The following is a 12,305-nucleotide window of genomic DNA, read 5'->3' on the forward strand; positions in this document are numbered from 1 at the left end:
CTGCTCAATTTCCTCCCAGTTTCCTTTAGTCCTACCAATCCCCACTTCCAGTGAGAGGAGGCAGCAGGTGGGAGCGTTTTGTTATTTTTCACTTGTAAGCCTGTGACAAATAGACATTAAGGGTATTCAAAAGATGGGAACCCTAAGAAGTAATGTGAGTTTGGGTGTTGCAGGAAGGTATAAATTGTTGTATTGGCATGGAATAGAGGAAAGGGAAATTTCCCCACATTAGGGTCGTGGTAACAAATTTATAATTGATGAAAGAGTCCATCTTCTGGTTTCTTCCTCCTTGAGCTTTTGCCCTTCTTCTGGTCACTTAATTCCTCATTGTCCGTAGGCAAGTGGAAGGAAAGTTTAAGTTGGTTTCCCTGCCTGTTAGTGAAAATTGAAGGGTGAGGTGAAACCGACTAAAGAAAATGGCTCCTCGGTGACTATTCTGGTGCTTTTCACTTACTCTTGCCATGTCTCCTCTCCCTTCCCCTCCTTCCTGCTCCCTACTCTGCCCACTAATGATGTCAGTTGAGAGGCCACTGTTCCATAAAACTGTCTTCCAAGAAAATGCCTGAGGTTCATTGCTTTATCACATTTTAAACTGTAGTAGAATAAGCTCTTTGACACACTTTAGGAAATAATCACATGGCTGAAAAAGACTGGAGGAGTTTTATTTCCCTCCTTTCTTTCAGATGGGACAGCGCCAAAGCCACCCCAAGCAGATTAAAATCTATTCTAATTTTGAAGTCAGCAAAGGAAAGAGATCCATGAGGTCCCACCGTGCATTGCATTGCTTGACAATCCTTTTTCTCAGGGTTCTTTGTCCATCTAGCTAACCTAAATCCCTAGGCTCACTTCTTTGGTTTTCCCAGAGGAGATGGAAAACAGGTCTCTACCCTCCGTACGATCATCTTTCATTTATTTGAAGAAACTAGAAAAATTATTTCTTATGAATTACTTGTGTTTGTTACCTTATAATTTTTGATAACTGCATCAGTGTCTCATCAATCAATCAATCAATCGTATTTATTGAGCGCTTACTGTGTGCAGAGCACTGTACTAAGCACTTGGGAAGTACAAGTTGGCAACACATAGAGACAGTCCCTACCCAACAGTGGGCTCACAGTCTATCCGTCCCCTTGATTCTTGCACTTTTTTTAACCCATGAATTCATATTATGGTTTTTTTTTTTATCAAAATACTTTCAGATCAGTTCGTTTTGTCTTTTCAACCGACAGTCCTGTGAGGTAGGAGATGGAAAGTGGTATTATTCCTATTTTAGTGTTAAGGCAATAAGTACAGAGGAATTGGAAGGCTGGCCTGGCGTCACTCAGCAGACCAGAAGAGGACTGGGAATAGAACTGAAGACTCCTAACCCCTAGAGACGTGCTCTTTCCACTTCTTCCTTGCTGACTCTCTCTGTCGTCTCTTCTTCCCTTCCTCTTCCTCTTCTCCTGCCCCATGGTGGGGAGATGGGCTGGGTGGAGCCCAGTGAACCTGCACCTCCTGCCTTGGCTTTAAGTTGTGGCTACGGGGCTGTATGCGATAGTGGCACTGCCAGTTGTGGACTGAGAGCCACATTAGACTCCAGTGAGAGCCCAGGGGTTGCTGATCCCCGTAGGCTGGGAAAGGTCTCACTTTCAGTGGTGGTGACCGTGACCGAATCAGCCCGGAAATCTCTCAGGGGCTTTGTGCAGAGCAGCAGAAGTAGGAGGAAGTTAAGTCAAAAAATGGGCTACTACTGCCTCTGTTAGGGACCCACCAGAGTCACCCTGCTTCTACTCTTTCAGAGAAGGGCAGCGTACGGCTGAGCGCTGGGCAGCCGCACAGGAACCCTGCTCGTTGCCAGTAGCCGCAGCTCAGTTTGGCTTCTCCTTCACCTTACTTCCTCCTGCTGTTACTTGGCTTCGTTCCCCGCACGTCTGACTGGCTGAGTGTGTCAGTTTTCACATGTGTTCCTGTGAAGTTGTAGGTCTAGGTCGAGCAGGGTGATTTTCAGCTGTGCCTTTACTTCCTTCTTTTCTTTCCAACTTCATGTTCACCTTGGTTGGCCTCTATTTTTTAGGTGTGTGGGGGGGGTGTTCTTTCACACGGGCTTAGACCATTGGCCCAAACCCTGGAGGCCCTGCCCCTTGTCTTACTTAGAGCTAAGTATAGCCGCTCACTTAAAAGTTTGCGTTTTACTTCACCACTACAGAAGTTGAAGTGGAACAGTGAAACTCACGTTAGTGTCTTTTGCAGTTTGTCAGCGGTCACTGTGAAAGTGAGGACTCACATGAAATCTTAATTATCCCTCTGTAATTTTGATTTGTTTATGCTGCCCCTAACCCCTGTTAGCATGGTTAATCTATAGTTGATTCACCACATTTTAGCAAAGGAAAGAAATGCACCTTTGTTAGTACAAAAGTAAAATAGTAATTTAAGCATGGCTTTTAACCAAGGGATTCAAGGACTTAATCTCTCTGCCATTTGTTTTCCCCCAAGCCTGTCTTGGAAGTACTCCCTGAAGCACTAGCCACCTAAGAATATTTATATTCACAGTTTTCATCAGTTTTTTACTTTCCTCTGTTCTCATTCCATATACTTAGTGACAAGGAATGCATCAATTCAGCTGCATCCCCTTGACATAAATATGCTATCGACAGATATTGAAGAACCAATTCTAGTTTTTCCATTTGGGGGTGTTAAGTTTTTTGGGTTTTTGTACATTTATTGTTCACCTTCTGAAGAATTGTTCCAGTTCAACAGCATGTTAACTTCTGTGCTTTCTCCTTGCTGAACATAGCCTGACTGTTAATTGCCATACAATTTTCTATTTCTCATATACTCAGTTTGAGAGAGAAACCGTGACTTGGGTGGAGAGAGTTGAAGTGTAGAGACTGAAGGTAAACAACCCATCAACTCTGAAAAAGAAGTTGCTCCAACTGTGTTACCTTCACTAGCAATGTATTTAGTTGCAGCTTAGAATAGAATGTTTTTATTTTAACAAAGGTGAAGGAGGAGAATTATGCCCCATTAAAATGAATTAAAAAGGGTTTGAGAGTTGCAGCTAAACATCTGGAGGATTTTAACATTTTTTGTGATATGAATTCAAACAGGTTATTTTTTCCAGAATGTCTTCCATTTTGAGGACACTCAAATCAGCCACCTGGAACAATTGGTTAGTTGATTTAAAGGTCCTTTTAGAGGGTAGCTGGTAGAAAACCACCATTTGTAAGGTGTGTGACCTTGGGCAAGTCACTTCACTTCTCTGTGCCGCAGTTCCCTCATCTGTAAAGTGGGGATGAAGACTGAACCCCACGTGGGACAACCTGATCACCTTGTATCCTCCCCAGCGCTTAGAACAGGGCTTTGCACATAGTAAGTGCTTAACAAATGCCATTATTATTATTATTATTATTATTATTATTATTATTATTTAAACCAAACATCAGCTCCTGCAGACCGTGACTAGATCTGCAGTTAGTCTTCAGGGGTATGGACTGTGAGAAGCACTTTTGGTTTGGCAGGTGTCATTGTCATATTTGACCAAAACTATACTATTTATTTTAATATTGCTGGTATACTCTTAGATTCTTTTTTAACACTCTTAGTTTTTATCCTTACAATTAGTTTGAATCCTAAGAGTATGTGACTTGTCTCCTAAAATAAATTAGGGCCCTTGCCAAAGATGTAGATATATTTACCAGTTTTTTAGGTGCCTGCTGAAGTCATACGAACAACCTCTGAAATTACATTAGCCATCCTCCCCAGGCTTATCATAAACTGGTTATGAATCTCTCTTTAATGTTTTTTTTTTTTTCGGGGGGATGTCTTTTTTATTTTGGAACTTTTGTAGTTTCTATTTAAGCTTATGGGCAAATCTTAAAGTTACAGAAGTTAAATTACAGAATTACTGCTAAATCTAAAACTCTCAATTGAAACATGCCCTAGCCTAATTTTCAAATACCTCTTGGGAGGAAAGAATTCATCAAGCGCTTAGTACAGTGCTCTGCACACAGTAAGCGCTCAATAAATACGATTGAATGAATGAATCAGGTTAGACTCCTAAAACGTAGTTGGTCTTGGCTAGAAGAGTAAATGCTAGATTAAATGCAATTTTTTTTTTTTCAGTATAGGTATACTATTTAAACTGCTGTGGCCCTTTTAATTTAAAAAGTGCTATTTACAAGTCTTGCTTAGTGATAAATTAAAATCCTACAGGAGATTCCTTCCTTCTATATTTTATAATAATTTTGTGCTGGGTTTTTTTTTCACTAGTCTACTTATTAAAATTTTAGGGATGCACTAAAGAAAAAGGACTAAATGATCAGTAAATTGAAATAAATGAAGGTTTCTTTTAGAAAAAATTTCAATGACAGAGTCTGCACAGGCAAGGAAATTTTGGGGGGGGGGAATATCTTTTTAGCCTGAATCTGCACAGTGAAAAATCAACCTTTGGAATCAGTACACCATATGTAGGAGATTGAGCCAGGCTTCTAATGCTGGTGCTTGGGGAGCTGTGTGCCACCAACTCCCCCCCAGTTAACTGCTCCAGCAACTCTGACAGCGGCATGTGGCCTAAAGAAGAAGAAGCAGAGAAGCAGTGTGGCTCAGTGGAAAGAGCCCGGGCTTTGGAGTCAGAGGTCATGGGTTCAAATCCCGGCTCCTCCAATTGTCAGCTGTGTGACCTTGGGCAAATCACTTAACTTCTCTGTGCCTCAGTTACCTCATCTGTAAAATGAGGAGCAAGGCTGTGAGCCCCCAGTGGGACAACCTGGTCACCTTGTAACCTCCCCTGCACTTAGAACAGTGCTTTGTACATTGTAAGCACTTAACAAATGCCATCATTATTATTATTATTATTATTTAAGAGATAGAACACAGGCCCTGGAGTCAGAAGGACCTGGATTCTAGTCCTGGCTCTGCCACTTATCAGCTGTGTGACCTTGAGCAAATCACTTAACTTCTCTGTGCCTGTTACCTCGTCTGTAAAATGGAGATTAAGACTGTGAGCCCTATGTGGGACTGGGACTGTGTCCAACCTGAGAAGCATTGTATCTACCCCAGTGCTTAATACGGTGCCTGGCACATAGTAAGCACTTAACAGGTACCATTATTTAAAAAAAAAACCCAAAATAAACAAAAAAAAAAAAACTGATGGCGAGGTAAGCCCAAGTCTTACACTCTCCTGCTGCTTCCAGAAATGAGCTGTCAGCAGGGGCAACTGACTCAAACCAATCAGGTCAGGGCACAGTCTCTCAGACAGTGACTTCACCCAGGTAGATTTTAGCTCATTCTGAATAATAGAAAATTAACAATTGAAAATAAGGCTGCAATTATCTGTGGCCTTATGGCAAGCAATCTGAAGATTTTCCATTTCATCCCGGGCAGCTCATCCAGTGGATTTTTTTTTAAGAAGTCAGGTATAGCGGGAAGTAGAAAGATGGCCCTTTTTTTCCCTCTTTCTCTTCCATTAATGTTAAATGGTCATTAGTATCCAATGTGTGAGTGAGTGAAGGTGTTATAAAATGCTAATTATTACCTACATTTATGGAATTTAAATTATGCCAAATGCTTGTCACTCTGATTAGTTCCTTATTATTCCTCTACTTGTAAAAATCAGTCCATTTATATTATTCTCATTTAGCAAAGTAGGGCTTACAGGTCGAGAGAAATCACTTGCCCACAGCTACAGAGTAGGGATTCAAACTGGGACTCTCCAGTCTCTGGTCTGTTGTTTAACTAAGGGACTAGTGTTATTTCCCCAATCCCCCCAAAAAACCAACAAAAAAACCCTGTCAGATGTTTTGGTATTGTGGGAGTTACATTCACGAACATCCCTGTTTTAAGGAATACTCCCATTTTAGTACACGAATCTTTACTGCTGTCCTCATGTACACAGGTTTTGCCCAATATTGCTTCATGTTCTATCCAGGCAGACTCGGGTGGCTGAACAAGTGATTTCTGGTTTCCCCCATCTGTTGTCTATCCAAAATGGATAGGGAAAACACCCATTATGAGAGAACTGAGTGTACTTTAAAACTTGATGCTAGTAAATAGTTTTGTTTTCAGGTGATTTTCAACTTCCCTTCCTCCAGTGAATGAAGTAGAATTTTACTGTAGTAAGCTCTGCACATTTTTGTGCCTTTCATCCTGATGTTGTTTGAAACCTGTGACTTCAAATAATATTTGAGAGTGTGTTATAGTAAATTCCCAATGATTTCATGGAGGACTAACATTGTGGAATATCCATTCCTTCCAGGGCTCTCTTCCTGCTCACTAGCATCTATCCCAAAGGGCTACCAAGGGTCTGATTTTCATTGCCCAGCCATCGATGGCCTTTGTGTTGAGCTCATATTTGGTGCCACCCTACCTGTTTTTCTAACTTGGTGTCTGCAGAGAGCTTTCTGTAGTAACTGAACTTCTGGCAGCAACAAAAAGTAACCCTGCCGTCGGTAGTCTTTGTTGTCTGCAAGCCCTGCTCCCTTCAGCCTCTGCCATATGCTTGGGTATTTCTTGAAACCCATTTTCCACAGAAACAGGATTGATTTTACTCCTTTATTTATGTTCTTATTTCCCGTTGTGAAGCCCCTACTTGTTCTCCGTGTCAGTCATCACAGTTGTTTAAGGTTTATAGTGTGTGAAGCACTGTGCTAAACCCTAGATCTAATCCACAGTGGTTGACTTCCAAAACCTGGCCCCAAATGCACATGAAAACTCACAGCCCCTTGGAGAACTGGCAGAAAAAAACAATGTAAGCAGTCTGTAATTGTGAAATGCATCTGAACACATTTATTTGGACTACTCCAGATTTATTTTGTTCAAACTGTTGGGAGTTGCAGTCAAATTTTAAGCTTGTAAATGCACTCCAAAGCTCAAATATAAAGGGTTTTTGATTATCTTGTTTTAGATTACCTATGACATCACTGTCCTCTATCAATGAGGATAATCTAGGGGTGTATTCAATTATATTTGCAATTCATATGAATACAGCATTCTTCTTTAGAGTTGGTAAATGGCGTGATTTTCATTGACTATTTGAGGTAATTAGAAAGTCAGATGGTCACCCATAAAGCTAGCCTATGTAGATAGCAGTCTACAAAGTATGGTAAAGATTAATATTAGATTGGTAAAATAGTCAAAATAATCCCATTCAAATTAAGGCATCAGATTAGGGCATTTGATTAATTACATGTATTGCTTGCTTTAGGGTCAAAACCCAGTTAGAAAATGTGACTTCTGACTTCTTGTGGCATGTTTGGCATTGAAATTTCTGAATTCTCCTGGAGTTCTTCCTGTCGCTACAGATATACATAAACCGAAACAGTAAGTTGTCTTCATGTGTAAGAAAACAGGTTACTTCTGAATGTATCACCAGGTAATCAATCCTATTTTAGTACTCAGCTCTGTTATGCAGCAAAACTTTCGTAACATCTGAAAGTTCTCCACTTAATTCGTTATGCCTCTGTTATCTGTTTTTTTTTTTTTTGCTTTTGTTAGATTTTAGATTCCAAATCCGCCTGGAGGAGGATGGCTTTTGTCTAACTCTGAACTTTGGAAATGTGTTGTTTATTTTAAAACTGCTGATTGAGGCAAGGCATCTGCTCCCGAAAGCAAAGCAATTCAATTATTGCGTCACCTAATTTCTGCCTTAGCAGTCATCTCCATTTGTAGCTCTTTTGTTACCTTTGTTGTATTTGACTGTAGCAGCAGAATGACCTACGTAAGTAACTACCTGTTGATGTAAAATCCGACTGGCTGTCAGGTAGTGTATTCTATAGCTACTAGGTGCAGCAAGCATTTTAGAGAGTAGAAATGAATTGCCCAGAATGATGTCTTCAGAAAATTTAGGGTTAAAGAAAACCCTTGTCATTTCTTGAACAAATACAGGGATGGAACATATAAGTAGGTAGAAAAAACTGAAGTGTATTTGTTCCAAGAGGCTACACAACTACATTTGAAAGCAGCAAATACCTTTTAGTCCTCTGTACAGGCATCTCCAGGGCAAATGGAAAACAATAGTGAATTGGCTACGTCCTTGAGACTTTTTACTGAAAGATCACAGCAAAACAACATCAAGTGATGCCTCTAAAGATTTATTTCTGAACCTTTTCTTCGTAGTCGAGTAGGTTCTTTTGTAAACACAAAAAATTTTCAGTCTGCAAGGCGGAGCTGCTTATATCCGTTGTTCATTTGTCTTTCTCCAGGGTCAAACTGGATGAGGTTCATGTTATTTATAATTGTTACCTTTGGCACAGAAAATCATGATTTTCCTGTTCTTAATAGCCCTGTTTTTATTGCAAATTAAACTTCGTGTGCACCTAAAAAGCAAAAGCAAAACTAAAAGGCCCAAAGATTAATCCTCAGACTGAATGACTCAGGTTGAAAAACAAAAGACGATTTATGGATTAGGAAGGTTTTTTAGATAAAAGATTGTTAAAATTATGAAGCAGAAACATTTGCAGTGATTAAGCCAGTGCTTTCCAATTAGAGACACCATGATCCTGTTTTCAGTTCTGTTAAAAATCAATATCTGTTTGTAAGAATTATAATTTGGCTTGTTAACTGTTGATTTAGAAATTACAGGATTTTACCATTTAACAAAAATGTAAGTTATTTCCTGTTGTCCTCTTTGACCATCAAAAGGTTATCTCCTGTCGATAGTAGGGAATGGAATGCTCCAAGTTCAACTATACTCCTGGAGCAAATTAAAGTGTTTTATGAACCATTTAAAGATATTTAGCTCATGAAAAGAGATTTACCATCACACATGACCACTTTTATCCCTGGTTAGAAGCAACTCTCCCTGTCCCCCCACCCTAAATATCCTTATTGCTTTTGCTGCTGCTGGGTAGATTGAAAAGCAGTCTGGCCTATTGAGTAGATCACAGGCCTGGGGTCAGAAGGACATGGATTCATTCATTCGTTCATTCAATCGTATTTATTGAGCGCTTACTGTGTGCAGAGCACTGTACCTAAGTGCTTGGAAAGTACAATTCGGCAATATATATAGAGTCCCTACCCAACAACGGGCTCACAGTCTTGAAGGGGGAGACAGACAACAAAACAGAACAAGTAGACAGGTATCAATACCATCAAAATAAATAGATTTATTTTATCTATTTTAAATAGATTAGAGAAGCAGCATAGCTCAGTGGAAAGAGCACGGGCTTTGGAGTCAGAGGTCATGGGTTTGAATCCCGGCTCCCCCACTTGTCAGCTGTGTGACTTTGGGCAAGTCACTTAACTTCTCTGTGCCTCATTTCCCTCACCTGTAAAATGGGGATTAAGACTGTGAGCCCCATGTGGGACAAGCTGATTGCCTTGTAATCCCCCCAGCGCTTAGAACAGTGCTTTGCACATAGTAAGCACTTAATAAATGCTATCATTATTATTATTATTTGCAGGCATCTACACATCATTAATAAAATAGAGTAATGAATATGTACAAATATACACAGGTGCTGTGGGGAGGAGAAGGAGGTAGGGTAGAAGGAGGGAGTGGGGGCGATGATAATAAGGAAGAGAGGATAAGGGGGGGCTCAGTCTGGGGGGCCTCCTGGAGGAGGTGAGCTCTCAGTAGGGCTTTGACGGGAGGAAGAGAGCTAGTCTATCCTAGCTCCACCACTTGACTCCTGTGTGACCTTGAGCAAGTCACTTAAATTCTCTGTACCTCATCTGTAAAATGGTGATTAAGATTGTGAGCCCCATGTGGGACATGGACTGTGTCCAACCTGATTAGCTCACATCGACCCCAGCGCTTAGTACAGTGCCTAGCACATAGTAAGTGCTTAATAAATACCAATTAAAAAAGAGTGCTTTGAGGGACCGGGACTGTCTAATTTCCCTCCTGTATATTATTTTTGATCTCTTTAGTGTTATGCGCAAAGCAAGCATTTAGTAAATAAATACTAGGACTACTACTATTACGAACTGCATCTTGCAAGATGATAGAGGGGAGAATACGCTTGTAACCAGGGGTCTGCATGTGGTTTGGGGAGTGGGGTAAATAGTGGGGCAGAATATGGCCTGGAATGGGAGAATTTCTGGGCTCCTTTGACTGGGCCCACCAAAGTCTTAATCTGCCTACGATCTCTTTTACTAAAACAGTGCCTCATAAAGATTAAAGTGAGTCAGCTTCTCAGAAACCCTCAAGTATTCTAGAGTAATTAAGATTCCGATTAGGATAAATCAGGGCCATAATATATACCATAAAATGTTTTGACTGTAAGCTCCTTATGGGTGGGAATTGCATCTATTTACTCTGTTGTATTGTAGTTTCACAAGCAGTACAGTGCTCTGCGGTCAGTAAGAGCTCAATAAACACCATTGATTGATTAAAGGTGGCACATCTTGACCGGCTTATGATGCCTGGCTAACTATGGTTGATATTTTTAAACCATACCGAAGTCTCCTGTCATATCAGGTGATAATTGAAAGTAGTCCATTTTTAAAAGCATAAGAAGCATATAAACTACTGTGAGTTTACACACCTCCACACCTGTAATCTGGTACTTTTTCCTACATTAACCTAATACTCCAAGGTTCCTACGGTATCCAGGTATCCACCTTTTTCCTAGACACTGTTATTCCTCCTCCCTGGTATCAAGTGTTGCCTCTGATTGATTTTTCTAAGTCTCATTGATAAAGCGAAATTATCTTATTGAATAAAGATGGGAAAGAAAATTTGCCTTGGAAATGATGGGGGAATGGGAATGATGGGAATTGGGTGTCTGAAGGTGGGGTTGGTTTGGTGAGGTTGAAGTGGGGATCAAAAGAGGATAGATGAGGTATGTTAGTGTTAGCTCAAATGGGATTTTTTTCTGGGGTACAATGGCAATGAGGCTTTGTAGGCAACAGATGGGAGACCAGGGAAAAAGAAATATGACATAAACCTGAAAACAAAGGAACTTATCATTTTGGCTTCTGAACCACACCTCTACCATATAGCTTCACTTCTTACATTTTAGACGTTGATAAATTAGGGTGCTTATTCAAGATAGCTTTTATTCAGTTGCGGCCGTTGCCTCCTTTTCCATATAGATGCTCTTCTAGATTCATGCTACAGATCTAAAAACAGCTTGAAATGTGTACATTTTTTTCAGAACACCCCTACCATTAAAGGAGGTTGAAAAGGGAGCATATTTAGTCTTTTCCACAATGGTTTTTTTTTTTTTTTTAGAAATGTCTGGTATGTAATGAGTGAAGATGGTATGTATTTAACACAAATAGCATTGTGGCCTAAACCATTATTAAATTTAGCACGTTCTTGATGTTCAGCAGCATTGTGATAGTTTCAAAACTAGCAGGTTTTGTAGTTGGACTTTGAAACAGTAATTGCTCCAAGGTTATCTATAGTTAAAATAAAAGCTGTGTTTGAGGTTAGTGCAGACATTGGACTGTAGCACCTTAAAGTGGAACTGAGGGTTTTTATCTGTTTGAACAGTACATCTACTGAGAAATCTATAAATAATTCATACAGAGGTGAGCCTCAGAGCAATTCATAAACCTTGTATAAAGTGTTCCTCTAATGGTGTGTAAATATAATTTTAATTAGGAATTTTAAAAGCTAGTCTTTTTTCTTATTCATTTTTTCAGTTAGTGTATGTGAGGCCATTGTTATAGATGTAAGCCAGATCTGAACAAGAGATCTTGATTTTTCAGGTATTTGATTAGCTGAATGTTCCCAATAATTCCGGGAAGCAATGGCAGTGGCAGAGGAAAGCGACTCAAAACGATGCCTCCTGTACTAGTTTATTTTGTATTTAAATCAAAATCCAAAGTATTAGAATTATGTGGCACCCCTTTCTCTAGTTATAGCCCAAATGGTGGCAATTCTTTTTCTCATTCATTTGTGATTATTTTGTAAATATTTGATGGAGGAACATGTCCGTAATGTGCTGTGCAGACATGTGGAAGGAAAAATTTTTCCCCAAGGAGCCTACAGCCTTTACTGTACAGCTATGTAATACACAATGATAAAACCATCTCAGTTTGGACTTGCTCAGTATGAAATTCTGTGCATTTATGAACAGTATCGCTATTGATCTCCTTCCCCTGTGTGTAAGGGAAAGAACAGAGTAGCGCAAAACCAGAGACTGCTCCCTGCAGCTTTAAGTGGTTTTGAACGGAGAGAAACCTCCCCTCCCTAGGCAAACCATCACCACTGCTGCAAAAGCACTTCAAAGCATGGGGCCAGCTGGTAACCACTGGGGTCAAGCAGTGCCCTGTGAGATGTACTACAGTGTTTTCATGGACAGCGTGCAAGGAACAGGAGATTCTCACATGAAGACACTCACAGTTTCCCTCCATCTAGTCCCTGACTGATGGTC

The 12,305-nt window shown here is 40.2% G+C and overlaps 1 protein-coding gene across 15 annotated transcripts in view; it reads left to right on the forward strand.

The window, feature by feature from the left end:
* The window catches only part of ZMYND11 (zinc finger MYND-type containing 11), a 116,276-nt gene that overhangs the window by 55,237 nt on the left and 48,734 nt on the right, over window positions 1-12,305 (forward strand). The window contains exon 1 of one of the 15 annotated variants that reach the window (XM_038755697.1): window positions 7,206-7,299. The exons of the other annotated variants lie outside the window; for them this stretch is intronic. The gene's annotated coding sequence lies outside the window, so the exon portion shown is untranslated. Of the gene's footprint in view, window positions 1-7,205; window positions 7,300-12,305 lie in introns of those variants that run through there. 15 annotated transcript variants of the gene reach the window in all.

This window comes from Tachyglossus aculeatus, chromosome 13 (assembly GCF_015852505.1).
Source record: "Tachyglossus aculeatus isolate mTacAcu1 chromosome 13, mTacAcu1.pri, whole genome shotgun sequence".
Lineage (NCBI taxonomy): Eukaryota > Metazoa > Chordata > Mammalia > Monotremata > Tachyglossidae > Tachyglossus > Tachyglossus aculeatus.